General features: G+C 59.3%; 1 non-coding gene across 1 annotated transcript; it reads left to right on the forward strand.

The window, feature by feature from the left end:
- Nucleotides 1-12,080: 12,080 nt before the first annotated feature.
- LOC131866525 (5S ribosomal RNA) lies at nucleotides 12,081-12,199 on the forward strand. Its single transcript, XR_009365131.1, has one exon. It is a non-coding gene; the product is annotated as a 5S ribosomal RNA (ribosomal RNA).
- Nucleotides 12,200-15,000: the final 2,801 nt, after the last annotated feature.

The raw sequence follows: 15,000 nt of genomic DNA on the forward strand, positions 1-15,000 counted from the left end.
GGGAGAGAGAAGCCAAGGAGACCACGAGAGTGCTGAGAGTGGGACAGCGCTGAATAGGCGGGAGAAGCCTGCGCGTATAAACGGAGATATATATCCAATTGCAACGAAGGAACGTGCCAAAGATCGAGAACAATGGCAGAAATGCTAGTAACGTGCACTTCGGGACCAACGCATCACCGGAAGACAACCGCCAAACATCGAAAGAGTCGCGATGCTCCGCAACCTACGTGCAAAGCGGTCGCACACCGGGTAAGGGAGTGAGAGCCCCAAACATAGCTGGGCGAGGCGCTCACTCCGCTCTTTAATATCTCGTTAATACCGCCAAGGAAATGGCACAAGCACACACACACAAGCATCCTCGGAAGAGGACAGTTCGAGTGACAGGTCAAATCCAAGAGTTCCGAAGACTACCTCCAGGAACAATCGGGAACAAGACCGATTACAAGTCGTCGAGTCTGTTACTGGGCGAACACGAGATGCGCACAGGAAATCGATCAGCCCTCACAATGGCCCAAGGCCAGAGATCGGACTGCTACGATTTACCCCAACAATCATCGTGCCACTCTTCGCAGAGAGGTGATAGACGCCAACGAGCCCGCGCATAGCAATCGAGGTGTAAAAAGGGCGTTGAAGGCAGGAAGCCTGGACGAAAGAGGCTACGAGGTCACCTCGAAGCGGTCTAAGAATCGGGCGCACTTGGGGCGACTACCAGTGCCAACCCCTTATCCCGCGGTGCGTCCGACACACAGAAATTTCCAAGGCGGCCAAGGAGCCTCCCCGCATAGCAATCGGGGTGTGAGGTTACGGATGCAGCATTGATAGCAATCGAGGTGTGAGGCGAAGGATGCAGAAGTGAGAGCCGAGGGATGTAGCAGAGATAGCAATCGGGGTGTGTGATGCAGAAGAGATAGCAATCGAGGTGTGCGGTGGGAAGGGCCCAGCAGCCAGAATGCATGAAGCGACGGATGAAGCAGTGATGACAACCGGGCTGTGAGGAGAGGAGGGATGCAGCCAAGAAAGCAATCAGGGCTCGAGGCAAGGGATGCATCAAGGATAGCAATCATGTTGTGAGGCGAGATTCCAAAGGCTAAACGTGAGAGGCTGCAGGGTCGACTCAGAGAGGTCTATGCATGTGAGAGGCTGAAAGCAAGGTCGACTCGGAGCGGTCTATGCATCGGGCGCGCTTGGGGCGACTACCAGTGCCAACCCCTTATCCCGCGACGCGTCCGACAAAGAGAACGTTCCAAGGCGGCAGAGGAGGTTACCAGCCGAAGGATGCAGTAGCAATAACAGGTATAGTTCCGCGGCGGCCGAGAAGACTCACCGCATAGGAATTGGGATGCGAGGCGAGGGATGCGGCGGGAAGGCCCCGACGGCTAAACGGAAGAGGCTGCAGGGCCGCCTCGGAATGGTCCAAGCATCGGATGCGATTGGGACGACTACCAGTGCCAACCCCTTATCCCGCGATGCGTCCGATACACAGATAGTTCCAAGGCGGCCGAGGAGCCTCACCGCATATCAATCGGGGTGCGAGGCGAGGGATGGGGCGGGAAGGCCCCAACGGCTAGACGGAAGAGGCTTCAGGGCCACCTCGGAATGGTCCAAGCATCGGACGCGCTTGGGGCGACTGCCAGTGCCAACCCCTTATCCCGCGATGCGTCCGATACACAGATGGTTCCAAGGCGGCCGAGGAGCCTCACCGCATAGCAATCGGGGGTGCGAGGCGAGGGATGGGGCGGGAAGGCCCCAACGGCTAGACGGAAGAGGCTTCAGGGCCGCCTAGGAATGGTCCAAGCATCGGACACGCTTGGGGCGACTACCAGTGACAGCCCCCTATCCCGCGATGCGTCCGATACGAAGATGGTTCCAAGGCGGCCGAGGAGCCTCACCGCATAGCAATCGGGGTGCGAGGTGGGGGATGCGGCGAGATGGCCCCAACGGCTAGACGGAAGAGGCCACAGGGCCGCGTCGGAATAGTCCAAGCATCGGACGCGCTTGGGGCGACTACCAGTGACAACCCCTTATCCCGCGATGCGTCCGATACGAAGATAGTTCCAAGGCGGCCGAGGAGCCTCACCGCATAGCAATCGGGGTGCGAGGTGGGGGATGCGGCGAGATGGCCCCAACGGCTAGACGGAAGAGGCTGCAGGGCCGCCTCGGAATAGTCCAAGCATCGGACGCGCTTGGGGCCACTACCAGTGACAACCCCTTATCCCGCAATGCGTCCGATACGAAGATAGTTCCAAGGCGGCCGAAGAGCCTCACCGCATAGCAATCGGGGTGCGAGGTGGGGGATGCGGCGAGATGGCCCCAACGGCTAGACGGAAGAGGCCACAGGGCCGCCTCGGAATAGTCCAAGCATCGGACGCGCTTGGGGCGACTACCAGTGACAACCCCTTATCCCGCGATGCGTCCGATACGAAGATAGTTCCCAGGCGGCCGAGGAGCCTCACCGCATAGCAATCGGGGTGCGAGGCGAGGGATGCGGCGAGATGGCCCCAAAGGCTAGACGGAAGAGGCTGCAGGGCTGCCTCGGAATAGTCCAAGCATCGGACGCGCTTGGGGCGACTACCACTGCCAACCCCTTATCCCGCGATGCGTCCGATACACAGATAGTTCCGAGGCGGCCGAGGAGGTGGGGGATGCAGCGAGATGGCCCCAACGGCTAGACGGAAGAGGCTGCAGGGCCGCCTCGGAATAGTCCAAGCATCGGACGCGCTTGGGGCGACTACCAGTGACAACCCCTTATCCCGCGATGCGTCCGATACACAGATAGTTCCGAGGCGGCCAAGGAGCCTCACCGCATAGCAATCGTGGTGCGAGGTGGGGGATGCGGCGAGATGGCCCCAACGGCTAGACGGAAGAGGCTGCAGGGCCGCCTCGGAATGGTCCAAGCATCGGATGCGCTTGGGGCGACTACCACTGCCAACCCCTTATCCCGCGATGCGTCCGATACACAGATAGTTCCAAGGCGGCCGAGGAGCCTCACAGCATAGCAATCAGGGTGCGAGGCGAGGGATGCGGCGAGAAAGCCCCAACGGCTAGAGGGAAGAGGCTTCAGGTCCGCCTCGGAATGGTCCAAGCATCGGACGCGCTTGGGGCGACTACCACTGCCAACCCCTTATCCCGCGACGCGTCCGATACACAGATAGTTCCAAGGCGGCCGAGGAGCCTCACCGCATAGCAATCGGGGTGCGAGGCGAGGGATGCGGCGAGAAGGACCCAACGGCTACACGGAAGAGGCTTCGGGGCCGCCTCGGAATGGTCCAAGCATCGGACGCGCTTGGGGCGACTACCAGTGACAACCCCTTATCCCGCGACGCGTCCGATACACAGATAGTTCCAAGGCGGCCGAGGAGCCTCACCGCATAGCAATCGGGGTGCGAGGCGAGGGATGCGGCGAGAAGGACCCAACGGCTACACGGAAGAGGCTTCGGGGCCGCCTCGGAATGGTCCAAGCATCGGACGCGCTTGGGGCGACTACCAGTGACAACCCCTTATCCCGCGACGCGTCCGATACACAGATAGTTCCAAGGCGGCCGAGGAGCCTCACCGCATAGCAATCGGGGTGCGAGGCGAGGGATGCGGCGAGAAGGACCCAACGGCTACACGGAAGAGGCTTCGGGGCCGCCTCGGAATGGTCCAAGCATCGGACGCGCTTGGGGCGACTACCAGTGACAACCCCTTATCCCGCGACGCGTCCGATACACAGATAGTTCCAAGGCGGCCGAGGAGCCTCACCGCATAGCAATCGGGGTGCGAGGCGAGGGATGCGGCGAGAAGGACCCAACGGCTAGACGGAAGAGGCTTCGGGTCCGCCTCGGAATGGTCCAAGCATCGGACGCGCTTGGGGCGACTACCAGTGACAACCCCTTATCCCGCGACGCGTCCGATACACAGATAGTTCCAAGGCGGCCGAGGAGCCTCACCGCATAGCAATCGGGGTGCGAGGCGAGGGATGCGGCGAGAAGGACCCAACGGCTAGACGGAAGAGGCTTCGGGTCCGCCTCGGAATGGTCCAAGCATCGGACGCGCTTGGGGCGACTACCAGTGACAACCCCTTATCCCGCGACGCGTCCGATACACAGATAGTTCCGAGGCGGCCGAGGAGCCTCACCGCATAGCAATCGGGGTGCGAGGCGAAGGATGCGGCGAGAAGGACCCAACGGCTAGACGGAAGAGGCTTCGGGTCCGCCTCGGAATGGTCTAAGCATCGGACGCGCTTGGGGCGACTACCAGTGACAACCCCTTATCCCGCGACGCGTCCGATACACAGATAGTTCCAAGGCGGCCGAGGAGCCTCACCGCATAGCAATCGGGGTGCGAGGCGAGGGATGCGGCGAGAAGGACCCAACGGCTAGACGGAAGAGGCTTCAGGGCCGCCTCGGAATGGTCCAAGCATCGGACGCGCTTGGGGCGACTACCAGTGACAACCCCTTATCCCGCGACGCGTCCGATACACAGATAGTTCCGAGGCGGCCGAGGAGCCTCACCGCATAGCAATCGGGGTGCGAGGCGAGGGATGCGGCGAGAAGGACCCAACGGCTAGACGGAAGAGGCTTCAGGGCCGCCTCGGAATGGTCCAAGCATCGGACGCGCTTGGGGCGACTACCAGTGACAACCCCTTATCCCGCGACGCGTCCGATACACAGATAGTTCCGAGGCGGCCGAGGAGCCTCACCGCATAGCAATCGGGGTGCGAGGCGAGGGATGCGGCGAGAAGGACCCAACGGCTAGACGGAAGAGGCTTCAGGGCCGCCTCGGAATGGTCCAAGCATCGGACGCGCTTGGGGCGACTACCGTTGCCAACCCCTTATCCCGCGATGCGTCTGATACACAGATAGTTCCGAGGCGGCCGAGGAGCCTCACCGCATAGCAATCGGGTTGCGAGGCAGATTATTGGGAAGGGAACCCCCTGGGATGCGGCTCAAGCAGTGCCCAAAGGGACTGGAATGCGGAATCACATCGAGAGACCCAAATGCTATACGAGGGCTCAAATCGAATTATCGATTTGGCCACGACATGGACGCATCGGAACGACTACCTTTGCCGAACCACTCGCAATTGCATCCATACCGAAACCAATAGACATTTCCGTTAGAGCCCTCGCATAGCATTCGGGAATCTCGCATGCCCCTCTAAATCGACCAATGCTGGCGCTCAATGAAAATCCGAGCGCTACCACCGTTCGAGCGCCAGCATTGGTCGAGTTAGAGGGGCACGGGGGAGAATGCTCCAGTCAACACCTCCCCTATATAAGTTATTTGTCCGATTCTCGCACAACCGTAGTCTGCCTCGTCGAATCAAACAACGGTCCCAGATTCCGACTTCCGTTCCGTAGAGACCCAAAAGCTAGATGGAGGCTCGCAAGAAAGAGAGTCGGCGCATAGCAATCGGGTTTCTCGAACGTTTAGGGACCGAGCTCACTTGCGGATAGGGCAAAATCCGCCAAGCAACCCAAAAGCTAGACGGGGGCTCGAATCGAATCGCCTAGGCGGCCACAACAACGACGTGTTGGATCGACTACCAGTGCCAAACCATTCAGCAAGACTAGTCTGTGTCGAGGCCGGATAGAGATTCTCAGAGAGCGCCCGCATAGCATTTAGGAGACCTGCCGCGTCCCTCACACTCGACAAATGGTGGTGCACGTTTATAAATCCGAGCGATCCCAACCCTTTCAAGCACCAACATCGGTCGAGATAGAGGGGCACGGAGGGGGCTGCGTGAGACAACACAGTCCCCTATATAAGTTATTTGTCCGATTCTCACACATCCGAAGAATGGTCATCAAATCGGACAACAGCCCAAACTTCCGACTTCCGTCCCAGAAAGCCCAAGAGCTATCTAAAACGTTCATGGCCGGAACTCGATCGCGGCTATACCAGTCCGCCAAGCAACCCAAAAGCTAGACTGGAGCTCTAGTCGAATCACCTCTGTGGCCATTGCAAGGACGTGTTGGAGCGACTACCATTGCCGAACCATTCCGCAGGTCGAGTCCATACCAAGGCCGCATAGAGATTCACGATGAGCTCCTGCATAGCAATCAGGAGACTTGCCGTGTCCATCACAATCGATAAATCCTGGTGCAAGATTTTTGCATCCGAGCGCTCCAACCAGTCGAGCACCAGCATCAATCGACATAAACGGGCACGGGGGGAGGATGCTCGAGAACACTACCTCCCCTATATAAGTTATTTGTCCGATTCTCAAGCAGCCGAAGTCTGGTCATCGAATCGGGTCAAAGACCACAACTTCCGACTTTACCCACAATGCAAGTCATCGAATCGAACATCGGCCCCCGAGTCGGACTCCATGCGTATGTCAGGTCATCGGACCCAAATTCCGCCTTCCTGCGCATGGCGGGCCATCAATATCAACTCGGTCATCGGACCCAAACTCCGCCTTTTTGCGTATGGCACGCCTTCAAATCGGTCATCGGACCCAAATTCCGCCTTCCTGTGCATGGCGGGCCATCAACATCAACTCGGTCATCGGACCCAAATTCCGCCTTTCTGCGCATGGCACGCCATCAACTCGGTCATCGGACCCAAATTCCGCCTTCCTGCGCATGGCAGGTCATCGGACACAAATTCAGACCTCGCCAATATGCCTACGTATCGAATCGGTCATCGGACCCAACTTCCGACTTCATCCATACTGTAGGGTCTTTGAGGTTGGCGCGGTGCGCTCAACCCAGGGAGTCGACCCATCGAAGCATACACCTCCCCTATATAAGCTATTTGTCCGATTCCCACACCTGTGTAGTTTGCACCTCTGACCAGGACATCGACCCCAACTTCCGAACTCGACTGCAACGACGGCACCAGCGCCTTGGTGCGCACCTTGCGACGCACAGTCCCAACATTCGCCTTCCTGCACATGGCAGGTCATCGGACCCAAATTCCGACCTCGCGAGTATGCCTACATATCGAATCGGTCATCGGACCCAACTTCCGACTTCATCCATACCGTAGGGTCTTTGAGGTTGGCGCGGTGCGCTCAACCCGGGGAGTCGACCCAACGAAGCATACACCTCCCCTATATAAGCTATTTGTCCGATTCCCACACCTGTGTAGTTTGCACCTCCGATCAAGACATCGACCCCAACTTCCGAACTCGCCTCCAACGACCGAACCAGCGCCTTGGTGCGCACCTTGCAACGCACAGTGCCAACATTCGCCTTCCTGCACGTGGCAGGTCATCGGACCCAAATTCCGACCTCGCGAGTATGCCTACATATCGAATCGGTCATCGGACCCAACTTCCGACTTCATCCATACCGTAGGGTCTTTGAGGTTGGCGCGGTGCGCTCAACCCGGGGAGTCGACCCAACGAAGCATACACCTCCCCTATATAAGCTATTTGTCCGATTCCCACACCTGTGTAGCTTGCACCTCCGATCAGGACATCGACCCCAACTTCCGAACTCGACTAAAAAGACCGCACCAGCGCCTTGGTGTGCACCTTGCAACGCACAGTGTCAACATTCGCCTTCCTGCACATGGCAGGTCATCGGACCCAAATTCCGACCTCATGAGCATACCTACTAATCGAATTGGTCATCGGACCCAACTTCCGACTTCATCCATACCGTAGGGTCTTTGAGGTTGGCGCGGTGCGCTCAACCTGGGGAGTCGACCCATCGAAGCATACACCTCCCCTATATAAGCTATTTGTCCGATTCCGACACCTGTGTAGTTTGCACCTCCGCTCAGGACATCGACCCCAACTTCCGAACTCGCCTGCAACGACCGAACCAGCGCCTTGGTGCGCACCAAAAGTGCGCACTTTTGGAGGGCACTTTTGTGCGCTCCAAAGGTGCGCACTTTTGGAGGGCACTTTTCTGCGCTCCAAAGGTGCGCACTTTTGGAGGGCACTTTTTGGAGGGCACTTTTCTGCGCTCCAAAGGTGCGCACTTTTGGAGGGCACTTTTTGGAGGGCACTTTTCTGCGCTCCAAAGGTGCGCACTTTTGGAGGGCACTTTTTGGAGGGCACTTTTCTGCGCTCCAAAGGTGCGCACTTTTGGAGGGCACTTTTTGGAGGGCACTTTTCTGCGCTCCAAAGGTGCGCACTTTTGGAGGGCACTTTTTGGAGGGCACTTTTCTGCGCTCCAAAGGTGCGCACTTTTGGAGGGCACTTTTCTGCGCTCCAAAGGTGCGCACTTTTGGAGGGCACTTTTTGGAGGGCACTTTTCTGCGCTCCAAAGGTGCGCACTTTTGGAGGGCACTTTTCTGCGCTCCAAAGGTGCGCACTTTTGGAGGGCACTTTTTGGAGGGCACTTTTCTGCGCTCCAAAGGTGCGCACTTTTGGAGGGCACTTTTGTGCACTCCAAAGGTGCGCACTTTTGGAGGGCACTTTTCCTGTGCTCCAAAGGTGCACACCTAGGTGAGCACCTTCGACCACACCTTGTAGCACACCAAACTCTGACTTTCGACTTCATCCGCAATGCAGGGTCTTTGAGGTTGGCGCAATGCGCACAACCAGGGGAGTCGACCCATCAAACCCAACACCTCCCCTATATAAGCTATTTGTCTGATTCTCATACATGCGTAGCCTGCAGGAGCAATTAGGACATCGACCCCAACTTTCGGCTTCTAAACGAAAACAAGGTCTTTGAGGTTGGTGTAATGCGAACAACTAGGGGAGTCAACCCATCAAACCCAACACCTCCCCTATATAAGCTATTTGTCTGATTCTCATACATGTGTAGTCTACAGGAGCAATTAGGACATCGACCCCAACTTTTGACTTCTTAACGAAAACAAGGTCTTTGAGGTTGACGTAATGCGCACAACCAGGGGAGTCGACCCATCAAACCCAACACCTCCCCTATATAAGCTATTTGTCCGATTCTCATACATGTGTAGCCTGCAGGAGCCATTAGGACATTGACCCCAACTTTTGACTTCTTAACGAAAACAAGGTCTTTGAGGTTGGCGTAATGCGCACAACCAAGGGAGTTGACCCATCAAACCCAACACCTCCCCTATATAAGCTATTTGTCTGATTCTCATACATGTGTAGCCTGCAACAACGATTAGGACATCCACCCCAACTTCTGAATTCGTCTGCGTTGACCGCACCAAAGGTGCACGCCTTGGTGCTCACCAAAATCCGACTTCCGACTTCTTCTGCTATGCGGGGTCTTTGAGGTTGGCGCAGTGCGCACAACCAGGGGAGTCAACCCACCGAATGCAACACCTCCCCTATATAAGCTATTTGTCTGATTCTCATACATGCGTAGACTGCAGCAATGATTAGGACATCCACCCCAACTTTTGACTTCTTAAACAAGACAGGGTCTTTGAAGTTGGTGCAGTGCACACAACCAGGGGAGTCGACCCATCAAACGCAACACCTCCCCTATATAAAGCTATTTGTCCGATTCTCATACGTGTAGTCTGCAGCAGCGATTAGGACATCGACCCCAACTTCCGAATTCGTTTGCATTGACCGCACCAAAGGTGCACGCCTTGGTGTGCACCCTGGAGTGCACTTTGGTGCTCACCTCGGTGCACACTTTGGTGTGCACCTCGGTGTGCACCAAAGGTGCGCACCTTGGAGCGCACCAAAGGTGTACACTTTGGAGCGCACCACATAGGGTCTTTGAGAGGTTGGCGCAGTGCGCACACCAAGGTGGGTGTTGAGGTGCGTGCCGAGGTGGGTGGGTGCTAGGGTGCGCTCCATGGTGGGTGCCAGGGTGGGTGCGTGCTAGGGTGGATTCCAAAGAGGGTCATAGGGTGGGTGCCAAGGTGGGTTGGTGATATAGTGGGTTCAAAGGTGGGTACTAGGGTGGGTTCCAAGGTGGGTCACAAGTTGGGTGCCAGGATGCGTGGGTGTTAGGTTGGGTGCCAAGGTGGGCTCCTGCGTGGGTGGGTGCTAGGGTGGGTTTCAAGGTGGACGCGAGGGCGGGTGCCAAGGTGGGTAACAAGTTGGGTGTTAGGATGGGTGAGTGCTAGAGTGGGTGCCAAGGTGGGTGGGTGCTAAGGTGGATGCCAAGGTGGTTCACAGGGTGGGTGGGTTCTAGGGTGAGTTCCAAGGTGGGTCACAGGTTCAGTGCTAGGGTGGGTGTCAAGGCGGGTGTCGAGGTGCCTGGGTGCTAGGGTGTGGATGCCAATGTGGGTCATAGGGTGGGTACTAGGGTGGGCTGCAATGTGGGTGCCAAGGTGGGTAACATGCTCGGTGGGTTCTAAATTGGGTGCCAGGGTGGGTGTGCACCCACCTTGCCCGAGGTGGGTGCCAAGGTGCCAGTGTGGGTGGGTGCTAAGGTGGATGCCAAGGTGGGTGAGAAGGTGGGTGATAGGTTGAGTGGTAGGATGGGTGGGTGCCAAGATGGGTCACAGGGTGGGTGCAAGGGTGGGTAGGTGCTAGGGTTGGTGTCAGGGTGGGTGGGTGCTAGGTTGGGTTCCAAGGTGGGTGCGAGGGTGAGTGTCAAGGTGGGTCACAGGTTAGGTGCTAGGATGGGTGAGTGCTAGGGTGCAAAGGTGCCAGGGTGGGTGCTAGGATGGGTCGATGCTAGGGTGAGTGGCAAGGTGGGTCCACAAGTGTCAAGGTGGGTGCCGAGGTGGGTGCCAAGTCGGCGACTGCTATGGTGGATGCCAAGGTGGGTCACGGGGTGGGTGCCAAGTTGCTAGGTTGGGTTCCAAGGTGGGTGCCAACGTGGGTGCTAGGGTGCGTGGGTTAAAGGGTGTGTCACAACGTGGGTGCCAGGATGGGTGCGCACCCACACTGGCCAAGACGGGTGCGGGTGCAAGGTTGGGTTCCAAGCCCGGTCACAGGCTGGGTGCTAGGATGGGTGGGTGCCAAGGTGGGCACCAGGGTGGGTGCACCCACCCTGGCCAAGGTGGGTCACGGGGTGGGTCCTAGGGTGGGTAACGGGGTGGGTACTAAGGTGCGTGCCAAGGTGGGTCATAGGGTGGGTGCCAAGGTGGGCACCAGGGTGGGTGTGCACCAACCCTAGCCAGGGTAGGTCACGGGGTGGTTGTCGGGGTGGGCGTCAAGGAGCCAAGGTGGGTGGCAAGTAGCCAAGTTGCGTGCCAAGGTGGGTGTCGGGGTGGGTGCCAAGGATCCAAGGTGGGTGCCAAGGAACCAAGGTGGGTGTCTGGGTGGGTGCCGAGGTGGGAGCCAGGGTGGGTCCCAAGGTGAGTGCAAAGGTGGGTGCCAGGGTCAAGGTGAGTGCCAATGTGGGTTCCAAGGTGCCAGGGTCAGGGTGAGTGCCAATGTGGGTTCAAAGGTGCTAAGTTGGGTGCGAGGTTGGGTGCGAGGGTGGGTGGGTGCCAAGGTGTGCTAGGTGGAAGCCCGGGTGGGTCGGCATCCCATGGGTGTCGAGTTGGGTGCCTGATGGGTGCTTCTTGTCAAGTTTTAGTCGTCGGGACTCATTTCGAGCCTTAGAGGTCGTTTCTTGTCCGGTTGCCCTGTCTTCGACCTGGGAACCCAATTTTGGTCCTCGGGTCCCATTTTTTTTTGTCTCGCATCCCACTTTTGGCCTGTGGCCTTTTCGGGGTCGATTCTCGTTTTGGGCATCAGAGCATGTTTCTTCTCCTAAAACCCAATATTTGTTTATTAAGTCTCGGAACACATTTTTGTTCTCGTGGACCCATCATGGGTCTTGGAACGCATTTGTGGTCCTTGGGTCCCATTTTGCATCCCGAAACTTGTGTTTTGGTGCTTGATCCCTATTTTGGGTGCCCACCTTGCACCAAGTGCGCACCCGGGGCAAACCGAGCGCCTTGGTGCACCAGGGCAAGATCGAGCGTGCACCCGAGGCGCCCCGAACATGCACCAAGGTGCACTCGGCCCACATGTGAGCGCAGGTCGTTGCGCCCGAGGTGGTGTGTGGGCACCGCGTTGCAGACGGGACACTGCACGCACACGACGCCCCCTCCAGGTGCACGCACGTAGGCCGGGCCGGGTGCACACCCGACGCCCTAGCAAGGTGCGCGCACCCGGGCAGGGCTCACACTTGGCGAACGGGGCGCACTTCGCGAGGGAGGGTGTGCACCTCGACGGGGGTGGGTGGCCGGGGTGGATTCGCACGTGGGTCGCGGTTTGCTAAGTACACACTGCGACAAGCTCATAACGGGTGCGATCATACCAGCGTTAGTGCACCGGATCCCATCAGAACTCCGCAGTTAAGCGCGCTTGGGCCGGAGTAGTACTGGGATGGGTGACCTCCCGGGAAGTCCCGGTGTTGCACCCTTTTTTAGTTTTTCGCCGGGCGTCGCAATGCTATTTGAATAAACCTTTTGCCCGTTTGCGTTCTCGTCGGGGCCGGGCCGGGCCGGGGTGCGCTGCCCGCACTACCGCGCGCGCGGGGGCGACACCGAGCGCGCACCCGAGGCGCCCCGAGCACACAGGCCACGGTGCAACCCGGGCGTTGTGCGCGCACCCCGGTGCGCCCGAGGTGCTGCGCGCGCACCCAGGTGAAATCGGTGTGCACCTCGGCCAGTGCGCGCTCGGTCGAGTCGCGCACGTTGGCCAAGGTGCACGGTGATGTTTCTTACTCTAAGGTTCCGCACCAGACGCCCGGGACAGGTGAGCGAAGCTGGGCGGGGCCGGGTGCGCGGCCGGGGCAGGTGCACGCAGCTGGAGAGAGCTTTGGAGCACACTTCGGAGCGCACCAATGATGCGCTCCATTCAAAAGTTTCCTGAAAAGGCAAAAAAAGTTGAGATTATAGAATTTCCCACTTGAGAGATTGTAAAAAAAAAAAATTTAAAATGAAGGAAACGCGGGTGCCAAGGTGTGCGCAGCCCAGCCAAGGTGTGCGCACCAAGGCGCCCACCCTGGCGAAGGTGCACGCAAGGTGCGCACCCGAGGCAAACCGGACAATTAACCCAACTTTCGACTTCGCGCGCACCTTGGAGCGCACTTCGGAGCGCTCCTTGGTGCGCACCAATCTTGGGCACCTCGGAGTGCACCATGGCGCCCACCAAGGTGCGCACCCGGGGCAAACCGAGCTCCGACTTCGTGCGCACCTTGGAGCGCACGAAAGGTGCGCACCATGGCGCCCACCAAGGTGCGCAGCCCAGCCAAGGCGTGCGCATCAAGGTGCGCACCCTGGCGAAGGTGCGCACCCGGGGCAAACCGAGCTCCGACTTCGTGCGCACCTTGGAGCGCACAAAAGGTGCGCAACCCAGCCAAGGTGTGCGCACCCCGGTCAAACCGAGCTCCGAATCGTGCGCACCAGAGGTGCACGCCATCGTGCGCACCTTGGAGCACACTTCGGAGCCCTCCTTGGTGCGCGCCGATGTTGCGCACCTCGGAGCGCACCCGGGGAAAACAATGCAATTAACCCGACTTTCGACTTCGTGGGCACCTCGGAGCGCTCTCGGGTTCGCACCTCGGAGCACACCGAGGTGCGCACCTTTGATGCGCTGCCTTCACCAATTTCCAGAAAAGGCAAGAAAACATTGAGAAGGTGTGCGCACCGAGGTGCCCACCCTGGCGAAGGTGCACGCGAGGTGCGCACCCGGGGCAAACCGGGCTCCGACTTCGTGCACGCCGCACCTTGGAGCACACTTCGGAGCGCTCCTTGGTGCGCACCAGGGCGCGCAACCCAGCCGAGGTGCCCACCCCGGCGAAGGTGCACGCGAGGTGCGCACCCGGGGCAAACCGGGCTCCGACTTCGTGCACGCCATGGTGCCCACCGCGGCGAAGGTGCACGCGAGGTGCGCACCCGGGGCAAACCGGGCTCCGACTTCGTGCACGCCGCACCTTGGAGCACACTTCGGAGCGCTCCTTGGTGCGCACCATGGTGCCCACCAGGGCGCGCAACCCCGCCGAAGGTGCACGCGAGGTGCGCACCCGGGGCAAACCGGGCTCCGACTTCGTGCACGCCGCACCTTGGAGCACACTTCGGAGCGCTCCTTGGTGCGCACCATGGTGCCCACCAGGGCGCGCAACCCCGCCGAAGGTGCACGCGAGGTGCGCACCCGGGGCAAACCGGGCTCCGACTTCGTGCACGCCATGGTGCGCACCGCGGCGAAGGTGCGCACCCGGGGCAAACCGGGCTCCGACTTCGTGCACGCCGCACCTTGGAGCACACTTCGGAGCGCTCCTTGGTGCGCACCAGGGCGCGCAACCCAGCCGAGGTGCCCACCCCGGCGAAGGTGCACGCGAGGTGCGTACCCGGGGCAAACCGGGCTCCGACTTCGTGCACGCCGCACCTTGGAGCACACTTCGGAGCGCTCCTTGGTGCGCACCATGGTGCCCACCAGGCCGCGCAACCCAGCCAAGGTGTGCGCACCAAGGTGCACGCGAGGTGCGCACCCGGGGCAAACCGGGGTCCGACTTCGTGCACGCCGCACCTTGGAGCACACATCGGGGCGCTCCCGGGTTCGCACCGGCGTTGCGCACCGTGGTGGGCACCTCGGAGCACACCAAGGTGGGCAGCGAGGTGCGCACCTTTGATGCGATGCCTTCACTAATTTCCATAAAAGGCAAAAAAAAAACGAGATTTTAAAATTTCCGTTTTGAAAGATAGTGAGAAAAAGGGAATGCTGGTGCCATCTTGAGCCCGCCCTGGTGCGCAGCCCAGCCAAGGTGTGCGCACCAAGGTGCCCACCCTGGCGAAGGTGCGCGCCCGGGCAATTAACCCAACTTCCAACTTCGCGCGCGCCAGGGTGGGAGCGCACCCAACAACCGGGCCTGGGAAGAGCCAATGCGAGAAACCCCACCAAACGCTCTGACAAAAAAAGAGGGGGCGCTCCAGTAACCCCGCTTCGGAGCGCACCCTGGGCAAACCCAGCCAAGGTGCCCACCCCGGCCAAGGTGCAGGCGAGGTGCGCACCCGGGGCAAACCGGGCTCCGACAACGTGCACGCCGCACCTTGGAGCACACTTCGTAGCGCTCCCGGGTGCGCACCTCAGAGCACACCAAGGTGGGCAGCGAGGTGCGCACCTTTGATGCGCTGCCTTCACTAATTTCCAGAAAAGGCAAAAAAAAAAGGAGATTTTAAAATTTCCGTTTTGAAAGATAGTGAAAAAAACGGAACGCGCGTG

This window comes from Cryptomeria japonica, unplaced genomic scaffold (genome assembly GCF_030272615.1).
Source record: "Cryptomeria japonica unplaced genomic scaffold, Sugi_1.0 HiC_scaffold_148, whole genome shotgun sequence".
Classification (NCBI taxonomy): domain Eukaryota; kingdom Viridiplantae; phylum Streptophyta; class Pinopsida; order Cupressales; family Cupressaceae; genus Cryptomeria; species Cryptomeria japonica.